Source organism: Triticum urartu, chromosome 6A (assembly GCF_056163025.1).
Source record: "Triticum urartu cultivar PI428250 chromosome 6A, HENAU_Tu73, whole genome shotgun sequence".
Classification (NCBI taxonomy): Eukaryota; Viridiplantae; Streptophyta; class Magnoliopsida; order Poales; family Poaceae; genus Triticum; species Triticum urartu.
Window position 1 is genome coordinate 131,469,273 of NC_141878.1, and position 9,527 is coordinate 131,478,799.

Below are 9,527 nucleotides of genomic sequence, written 5' to 3' on the forward strand. Positions count from 1 at the left end.
CATACTAAACGATCGGGTGCTAAGCTAATGGAATGGGTCATGTCAATCAGATCATTCAACTAATGATGTGATCCCGTTAATCAAATAACAACTCTTTGTCCATGGTTAGGAAACATAACCATCTTTGATTAACGAGCTAGTCAAGTAGAGGCATACTAGTGACACTCTGTTTGTTTATGTATTCACATATGTATTATGTTTCCGGTTAATACAATTCTAGCATGAATAATAAACATTTATCATGATATAAGGAAATAAATAATAACTTTATTATTGCCTCTAGGGCATATTTCCTTCAACTCCAACGGTTAACCGAGGAACCGAAAAGGCCTCGTGTGTGTTGCAGCCCAACACCCCTCCAAAGTGACCCAAAACCCACCTAAACCCCCTCCTTCATCTAGGTCGTTCGATCACGATCGTGTGGCCGCAAACCATGCTCAATTTGGAGCCTCCTAGCTCCCTCTACCTAAAAATGTAGACCCCCCTCCGAAATTTCTGGATCCCTAACCCTAGCCCCGCACCCTCTCCGCCGCCGGACAAAAATCGCCGGGCCGGACGTGTCCGACCCGCGCCGCCGCCGCCACATGCACGCCGCCATTTGCCCGGCCGCCTCCCTCCGTCGCCGGCCCACCGAGCCCAGGGCGGGCCCCCGAGGCCCATCCGGCCGCGTTGCCGCCCCTAGGCTTCCCGCAGCTCCCCGCCGCCCGCGCGCCGCCCCGTCACCTTCGTTGGCGCCGCCCCGCCACCTCGCTGGTCGCCGCCGAGCCGCAGGACGCCGCCACCTTGCTCCGGTCGCCGTCATCCAACCGCGCCGCCGCCGCCTCGGATCGGGTCGCCTCCGCCTCCACCGCGCATCCCGAGGCCGGATCTGGCACCCCCTCGTCGGACCACCTCTTCTCCGGCAAGGCTACTCCCTCCGGCGAGCTCCCCTCCGACTCCAGCGAGTTCATCGGCGATCTTCGATCCGCGTGCACGAACCCTAGATCCGGATCCAGCCGGGTTGACTTTTTCTCCTCAGTCTCAGTATTTTTAGCATATTTCGTCATGCCATATCTCTGCATCCGTGGCTCCGTTTTGGACGTGTAGCATGTCAAATTGTTCGTCTCGATGAGTACTTCATTTCGTTCCATTGCACCATGTTAATTTGAGTTCATCTTGATGCCCTAAATGTTGTTGCAAGAGTGCTATGTAATATTAGTTTCATATTCTTATCAGTAATTGGACATTTGTCATTTTTGCCATGTTTAATGTGTGCCTCCTATGGACTTGAGCCCTTCATGTGTTTTGAAGTATGCCATGCCACCTTTACAGGGGTGTATGCCATGTATTTTTGTGATCTTTGTGGTGACTAGCACAAGCATGCAAATTAGCTCTCGTAATGTTGCTGATTTCAGGGACTTAGAAATCTTCTAAGTCTTTTCCCTGATAATATTTTTATGCCATGTATTCTTGTTGCTACAGAGTGATCCGTGCCTCTTTTGAGCATGTTCAGTAAGGATCATTTTGAGATATTGTTGTGCTCTATCCATCCATGTCTTTGTTTGAAATTATGGAGCACCCTAGCTTGACTCAATCTTGCTCTACTTTTGCTATAAAATGTTCCTGGCAGATTGTTTACATGTTAAGCAATTTTGCCGAGGTTGTTGTAGTTGATCCGTGCATGCTATGAGGTTGTTCTTGCCATGTTTAGCTTCTATGCCATGTCTACTTGCTGGGTGTATGCTTAGTTTGTCATGCAATGCCTTGTGGTGAGTGCATCGAGCTCGTAAACATGCCTACGTGAATCTGTTTTGCCATGTTCCAGTTTTCTGCTAAGTCTGAATCTGTTAACGAAAGTTGCTATGTTCACATGGTTGCCATTGTATTTTCTGCTCCCTTTTGGCTTATGGTCAGTAAGGGACTTTTGTTTTATGCTTTGAGTAGCTTCATGCCATGCCTTGCTTTGCCACGATATGTTCCTGTAGCATGTTGTTATCTTGCTCTAAACATTGCTTCCTGATGTTAAATTCCTGACATGTTATTATTTTCACTAAGTCTGTAGCCTGATATCTTTTGCACTTTTGCCATGCTTGTTTGAACCTGCTATTGAGTGAATTAGCCGTAGCTCAGTGTTCATCTTTTGTCAAGCATCTTGAGTGGATCCCTGCCATGTGATTTGTTGTTATGTTAGAGTGCATTAGTTTGTTGTTCTTGATGCATTTAGATGGTCTCATGTTGTTATTCGTATATCGGTGTCATATTTGTTTTGCTTGCCATTTGCAAACCGTGCATCCGATTCCGATGATCTTTATATCGATTTCGATCGAAACCAACTCATCTTTCCAGCAGGACTCTTGGTTTTCCAAGTTGAGGCCTGGTTCAATCTTTTCTTTCCGAAACATGCATATGCATTGCATATCACGTCCCGCATATCATGCCATGTTTTGCATCATGTTGCTTGTGCATTGCACCATGGTTGATTGTGTCTCCCTTTGCTTGCGTTCTTGCTTTGGGTAGAGCCGGGAGACGAGTACGTGATCGAGGAACCCGTTGAGTACGCTTACGAGGATCAAGCTAACGTCAACTCGGAGAACTTTGCAGGCAAGATGACCATACCCTCAAAATCACTTCTATCTTTGCTTGCTAGATGCTCGCTCTATTGCTATGCCTATGCTACGATACCTACCACTTGCTTATCATGCCTCCCATATTGCCATGTCAAACCTCTAACCCACTTTGTCCTAGCAAACCGTTGTTTGGCTATGTTACCGCTTTGCTCAGCCCCTCTTATAGCGTTGTTAGTTGCAGGTGAAGATTGGAGTTTGTTCCTTGTTGGAACATGTTTATTGTTGGGATATCATTATTATATCTTGTGTATTTTAATGCATCTATATACTTGGTAAAGGGTGGAAGGCTCGGCCTTATGCCTGGTGTTTTGTTCCACTCTTGCTGCCCTAGTTCCGTCATACCGGTGTTATGTTCCTTGATTTTGCGTTCCTTACACGGTTGGGTTATCATGGGAACCCCTTGACAGTTCGCCTTGAATAAAACTCTTCCAGCAAGGCCCAACCTTGGTTTTACCATTTGCCACCTAGCCTTTTTCCCTTGGGTTTCGTGGACTCAAGGGTCATCTTTATTTTAAACCCCGGGCCAGTGCTCCTCTGAGTGTTGGTCCAACTTATCAGCCGCCGGTGGCCACCAGGGGCAACTCTGGGCTGGCCTACCGGAAGTTTGGACAATCCGGTGTGCCCTGAGAACGAGATATGTGTAGCTCCTATCGGGATTTGTCGGTACATTCAGGTGGCTTTACTGGTTTAGTTTTACCATTGTCGAGATGTCTTGTAACCGGGTTTTCGAGTCTAATCGGATTGTCTTGGGAGAAGGAATATCCTTCGTTGACCGTGAGAGCTTGTGATGGGTTAAGTTGGGACTCCCTGCAGGGTTTTGATCTTTCGAAAGCCGTGCCCGCAGTTATGGGCAGATGGGAATTTGTTAATGTCCGGTTGTAGAAAACCTGAAGCTTAACTTAAATTAAAATGAATCAACCGAGTGTGTGGCCATGATGGTCTCTTTTCGGTGAAGTCCGGGAAGAGAACACGGTCTCGTGTTATGCTTGAACGTAGGTTGTTCTAGGGTCACTTCTTGATCATAGTTTATCGATCGTGCCTTTGCCTTCTCTTCTCGCTCTCTTTTGCGCATGTGAGCCACCATATATGCTAGTGCTTGCTGCAGCTCCACCTCATACCTTTTACCTTACCTATAAGCTTAAATAGTCTTGATCGCGAGGGTGTGAGATTGCTGAGTCCCCGTGACTCACAGATTACATCCAAAACTAGATGCAGGGACCGATGACACCATTCCAGGAGATTCGACTGAGCTCAAGTGGGAGTTCGATGAGGACTCAGGACGATACTACGTTTATTGTCCAGACGATCAGTAGTGGAGCCCAGTTGGGGCGATCGGGGAAATTATGCATTTGGGGTTGTCTTATTTTGGTTCCGTAGTCGGACCTTGAGTGTATCTGGATGATTGTAATGCTATTTATGCTATTTGTGTGACGTGGCGATTGTAAGCCAACTATGTACCTCTTTTCTTATTCAGTACATGGGTTGTGTGAAGATTACCCCACTTGCGACATTGCTTACAATGCGGTTATGCCTCTAAGTCATGCTTCGACACGTGGGAGATATAGCCGCATCGTGGGCGTTACAAAGGGGCAATGCTACTACCCTTTTACCACACTTGTGCTTCAAAGTAGCACCATGATCTTCATGATAGAGAGTCTCCTATGTTGTCACTTTCATATACTAGTGGGAATCTTTCATTATAGAACTTGGCTTGTATATTCCAATGATGGGCTTCCTCAAAATTCCCTAGGTCTTCGTGAGCAAGCGAGTTGGATGCACACCCACTAGTTTCTTTTGTTGAGATTTCATACATTTATATCTCTACTGCATCCGTTGCATGGCAATCCCTACTCACTCACATTGATATCTATTGATGGGCTTCTCCATAGCCCGTTGATACGCCTAGTTGATGTGAGACTATCTTCTCCTTTTTTCTTCTCCACAACCACCATTCTATTCCACCTATAGTGCTATGTCCATGGCTCACGCTCATGTATTGCGTGAATATTGAAAAAGTTTGAGAACATCAAGAGTATGAAACAATTGCTTGGCTTGTCATCGGGGTTGTGCATGATTTAAATATTTTGTGTGGTGAAGATGGAGCATAGCCAGACTATATGATTTTGTAGGGATAGCTTTCTTTGGCCATGTTATTTTGAAAAGACATGATTGCCTTGTTAGTATGCTTGAAGTATTATTATTTTTATGTCAATATTAAACTTTTGTCTTGAATCTTATGGATCTGAATATTCTTGCCACAATAAAGAGAATTACATGGATAAATATGTTAGGTAGCATTCCACATCAAAAATTCTGTTTTTATCATTTACCTACTCGAGGACGAGCAGGAATTAAGCTTGGGGATGCTGATACGTCTCCAACGTATCTATAATTTTTGATTGTTCCATGCTATTGTATTATCAACCTTGGATGTTTTATATGCATTTATATGGTATTTTATATGATTTTTGGGACTAACCTATTAACCTAGAGCCCAGTGCCAGTTTCTGCTTTTTCCTTGTTTTAGAGTATCGCAGAAAAGGAAAATCAAACGGAGCCAATTGACCTGAAACTTCACGAAACTTATTTTTGGACAGAAGAAGCCCACGGAGTATCGGAGTTGGACCAGGAGAGTCCCGGGCTGCCCACGAGGGTGGGGGGTGCGCCCACCCCCCCCCCCCCCCGGGCGCGCCACCTGCCTCGTGGACAGCCCAGAGGTCCACCGACGTACTTCTTCCTCTCATATATACCCATATACCCTAAAAACTTCGGGGAGCACAATAGATCGGGAGTTGCGCCGCCAGAAGCCTCCGTAGCCACCGAAAGCCAATCTAGACCCATTCCGGCACCCTGCCGGAGGGGAAATCCTTCTCCGGTGGCCATCTTCATCATCCCGGTGCTCTCCATGACGAGGAGGGAGTAGTTCTCCCTCGGGGCTGAGGGTATGTACCAGTAGCTATGTGTTTGATCTCTTTCTCTCTCTCGTGTTCTTGAGGTGGTACGATCTTGATGTATCGCGAGCTTTGCTATTATAGTTGGATCTTATGATGTTTCTCCCCCTCTACTCTCTTGTAATGGATTGAGTTTTTCCTTTGAAGTTATCTTATCGGATTGAGTCTTTAAGGATTTGAGAACACTTGATGTATGTCTTGCGTGGGATACCCGTGGTGACAATGGGGTATTCTATTGATCCACTTGATGTATGTTTTGGTGATCAACTTGCAGGTTCCGCCCATGAACCTATGCATAGGGGTTGGCACACGTTTTCGTCTTGACTCTCCGGTAGAAACTTTGGGGCACTCTTTGAAGTACTTTGTGTTGGTTTGAATAGATGAATCTGAGATTGTGTGATGCATATCGTATAATCATACCCGCGGATACTTGAGGTAACATTGGAGTATCTAGGTGACATTAGGGTTTTGGTTGATTTGTGTCTTAAGGTGTTATTCTAGTACGAACTCTAGGGCTGTTTGTGACACTTATAGGAATAGCCAAATGGATTGATTGGAAAGAATAACTTTGAGGTGGTTTCGTACCCTACCATAATCTCTTCATTTGTTCTCCGCTATTAGTGACTTTGGAGTGACTCTTTGTTGCATGTTGAGGGATAGTTATGCGATCCAATTATGTTATTATTGTTGAGGGAACTTGCACTAGTGAAAGTATGAACCGTAGGCCTTTTTTCAACGCATTGCAATACCGTTTGTGCTCACTTTTATCATTAGTTACCTTGCTATTTTTATATTTTCAGATTACAAAAACCATTATCTACTATCCATATTGCACTTGTATCACCATCTCTTCGCCGAACTAGTGCACCTATACAATTTACCATTGTATTGGGTGTGTTGGGGACACAAGAGACTCCTTGTTATTTGATTGCAGGGTTTTTTGAGAGAGACCATCTTCATCCTACGCCTCCCATAGATTGATAAACCTTAGGTCATCCACTTGAGGGAAATTTGCTACTGTCCTACAAACCTCTACACTTGGAGACCCAACGACGTCTACAAGAAGAAGGTTGTGTAGTAGACATCATTGTCGTCTCGCCAACTATTGCTTCTTCAACTATCGCTACCGCTTAGTGATAAAGTAAAGCAATTACAGGGTGATTGCATTGCATACAATAAAGCGACAACCATATGGCTCCTGCCAATTGCCGATAACTCCGTTACAAAACATGATCATCTCATACAATAAATATAGCATCATGTCTTGACCATATCACATCACAACATGCTCTGCAAAAACAAGTTAGACGTCCTCTACTTTGTTGTTGCAAGTTTTACGTGGCTGCTACGGGCTGAGCAAGAACCTTTCTTACCTACGCATCAAAACCACAACGATAGTTCGTCAAGTTGGTGTTGTTTTAACCTTCTCAAGGACCGGGCGTAGCCACACTCGGTTCAACTAAAGTTGGAGAAACTGACATCGGCCAGCCACCCGTGTGCAAAGCACGTCGGTAGAACCAGTCTCGCGTAAGCGTACGCGTAATGTCGGTCCGGGTCGCTTCATCCAACAATATCGCCGAACCAAAGTATGACATGCTGGTAAGCAGTATGACTTGTATTGCCCACAACTCACTTGTGTTCTACCCGTGCATATAATATCTACGCATAAAACCAGGCTCGGATGCCACTGTTGGGGAACACAGTAATTTCAAAAAAAATCCTATGCACACGCAGGATCATGGTGATGCATAGCAACAAGAGGGGAGAGTGTCGTCCACGTACCCTCGTAGACCGTTAAGCGGAAGCGTTATGACAACGCGGTTGATGTAGTCATACGTCTTCACGATCGATCGATCCTCAGTACCGAACGTACGGCACCTCCGCGTTCAGCACACGTTCAGCTCGGTGACGTCCCGCGAACTCACGATCCAGTAGAGCTCGGGGAAGAGTTTCGTCAGCACGACGGTGTGGTGACGATGTTGATGAAGCTACCACAGCAGGGCTTCGCCTAAACACCGCTACAGTATGACCGAGGTGGATTATGATGGAAGGGGGCACCGCACACGGCTGGGAGAGATCTTTATGATCAACTTGTGTGTCTAGAGGTGCCCCCCTGCCCCCGTATATAAAGGAGCAAGGGGGGAGAGGCAGCCGGCCAGGAGGAGGCGCGCCAGGGAGGAGTCCTACTCCCACCGGGACTAGGACTCCCTCCTTTCCTAGTTGGAGTAGGAGAAGGGGGAAGGAGGAGGGAGAAAGGAAGGAAAGGGGGAGCCGCCCCCCTCCTTGTCCAATTCGGACTAAAGGGAGGGGGGGCGTGCGGCCTGCCCTGGCCGCCCCTCCTCTTCTCCACTAAGGCTCATCTTGGAGCATTAAACCCCCGGGGGGTTCCGGTAACCCCCGGTACTCCGGTAAAATCCCGATTTTACTCGTAACACTTCCGATATCCAAATATAGGCTTCCAATATATCAATCTTTATGTCTTGACCATTTCGAGACTCCTCGTCGTGTCCGTGATCACATCCGGGACTCCGAACTTTCTTCGGTACATCAAAACACATAAACTCATAATATAACCGTCATCGAACTTTAAGCATGCGGACCCTACGGGTTTGAGAACTATGTAGACATGACCGAGACATGTCTCCGGTCAATAACCAATAGCGGAACCTGGATGCTCATATTGGTTCCTACATATTCTATGAATATCTTTATCGGTCAAACCGCACAACACTATACGTTGTTCTCTTTGTCATCGGTATGTTACTTGCCCGAGATTCAATCATCCGTATCCAATACCTAGTTCAATCTCATTACCGGCAAGTCTCTTTACTCGTTTCGTAATACATCACCCCGTAACTAACTCATTAGTTATCATGCTTGCAAGGCTTATAGTGATGTGTATTACCGAGAGGGCCCAGAGATACCTCTCCGACAATCGGAGTGACAAATCCTAATCTTGATCTATGCCAACTCAACAAGTACCATCGGAGACACCTGTAGAGCACCTTTATAATCACCTAGTTACGTTGTGACGTTTGGTAGCACATAAAGTGTTCCTCTGGTATTCGGGAGTTGCATAATCTCATAGTCATAAGAACATGTATAAGTCATGAAGAAAGCAATAGCAGTAAACAAATGATCAAGTGCTAAGCTAACGAAATGGGTCAAGTCAATCACATCATTCTCCTAATGATTTGATCCCATTGATCAAATAATAACTCATGTCTATGGTTAGAAAACTTAACCATCTTTGATCAATGAGCTAGTCAAGTAGAGGCATACTAGTGACACTATGTTTGTCTATGTATTCACACATGTATTATGTTTCCGGTTAATACAATTCTAGCATGAATAATAAACATTTATCATGAAATAAGAAAATAAATAATAACTTTATTATTGCCTCTAGGGCATATTTCCTTCACTCTTAGCTCTTGGCATAAGGTATAAAGTGTGGATGTTCTTCCACCCGTGGCTTCTCTCCTAGTTTATATAGAGTGCGCCAAGTAGCGGTACATAATGAGTTGGTATTAATGCTATTCATGGCCTCAGGTGTGGCTGACTGTTTCATGGCATTTACTATTGGTAACTGTCGTATTTAGTTAGATTATACCACCATTGGGTAACTGCCATCATTAAGGCGTCGTGGCCGAGAGGAATCTAGGGTGCCGTTGTCTGATGGCCTAGCCGACTGCTGCCTTTGTCTCCGGCCGAGTGCTGGTATTCGATAGTCGGGTGGCCTGGCATCTGACTGTTGGGACTTAGTGTGGTCTCATGCCAGCCTCGTTGTCTCTGGTGGGATAACTGTGGAGCCCCCTGGCCCATTGCTTTCCGGGTCGTACTTTATACGAGTCATGGGTCATTCGTATACTTGGTCCTACCCCGTATTTGTAACCCCGACATTTACATGGCCATCTTCTTCCCCAAATCACCCACACAAGCAGCCGCGACTGCTTCCTCCGCTTGATGG